The sequence below is a fragment of the Alligator sinensis genome, unplaced genomic scaffold (assembly GCF_000455745.1).
Source record: "Alligator sinensis unplaced genomic scaffold, ASM45574v1 scaffold590_1, whole genome shotgun sequence".
Lineage (NCBI taxonomy): Eukaryota > Metazoa > Chordata > Crocodylia > Alligatoridae > Alligator > Alligator sinensis.
In genome coordinates, this window is record NW_005842497.1 from 553,676 (window position 1) to 555,061 (window position 1,386).

Consider the following 1,386-nt stretch of genomic DNA (forward strand, 5'->3'; position numbering starts at 1 on the left):
TTCCCTAGTCAACTACAAGCTGGAGCTAGTAGAAAGGGAATAAGTTTACTATGGTACTTGGAAATTTAGACGTGCTGTTTTCAGTAATGTTGGGAAGTATGTATGTAATTCATTCCTTTAGCTAAAATGGTAGCTGTCTACTGATCCTTTCCACTCGCCTTGTGTCACCATTCATGACAGGGGTATGCAGGATTTGTCATGGATATCATTGATGGTAATAGATGTTCTGTCTAAGGAGGGAAAATTTGTTCTAGTAAAGGAAACAGCAGTTGCCAAACTCCTGCTGACAGTATTCTTCAGTAATAAATTAACATCGGTAAACTGACTGCAATTTAAGGCTAGCCTGTTTAGTAAGCTTATGCAACCACGGGGGGAGATCATACATGCAAAATTCATATATAGTTTGGTGTTTGAATGGTCTTTTTCACAAGACCAAAAACATATAAATACAAATGTTGCCAGCTTAAATTATTTTCCCTGTCATTACAGAATTTAAGGGACAAATTGCTATTTTGAATAACTTGATAAAGATTATACAAGAGCCTCTTGCTCTTTCATTTCGTATCCCTTTGTTCTCCAAATAACACACATTCTTCCTGTTACAAAGAGCATTGCAGAAATGGTAGATGGCAGGTGAGGGGTGGGGCTAACTGGTTGTGATATATCTAGGCTCTTCCTAGAGCAGAAAGGTGGGTAGAGTATAGTACACATCTGTACTATTCATAGAACCATATTCCTTCTTCTCAAATCTCTGCTACAAATGATTTGAAGAGAAGGAATATAATTCTATGAATAGTACAGATGTGTTCAGTCTGCAATCACCTCCTCTCCCCCTGTGCCTTCCCAAGTTTGGGGTGACCTGGTCTGGTGAAAGCAGGCTGCCCCAGTCCTCCCACTCCTGGGGGACTGGAGCAGTGGGGCAAACCCCCCTGTACTAGGGACTCCAGTGTGAAAAGCAGGAGGGAGCTGCATTGCAGCTGAGCAGATGGAGCAATGTGGCAAAGCCCCTGCCTGCTTTTTACTTGGGGAACTCTGGAGTAAGAAACAGGCAGGGAAGAGCTGGTAACTCTGGTCCCTGGGAAGGGTTAAGCTAGGGAAAAGTGTGCAGACATTCAGGCTGCTTGCAAACATTAACCCCCTCCCCCTGCCTCCCTCCCAAAAAAGTGCTTTACTGGAAGAAGTAGTGTGTTACTTTGGCCCAGCTCCACAGCATCTGCATAGACCAGGTGCTTCAGCAGGACTTTTGGTGCTTTTAACTAATAGCTGATTCAATCAGCTATTAGAGAAAAGCACCAAAAAAGCCCCAGTAAAGTGCCCGATCTATACAGATTGAGCCAGGTCCAACTAATGCACTGCCTCTTCTAGACACGCACTGGGGTTGGAGCA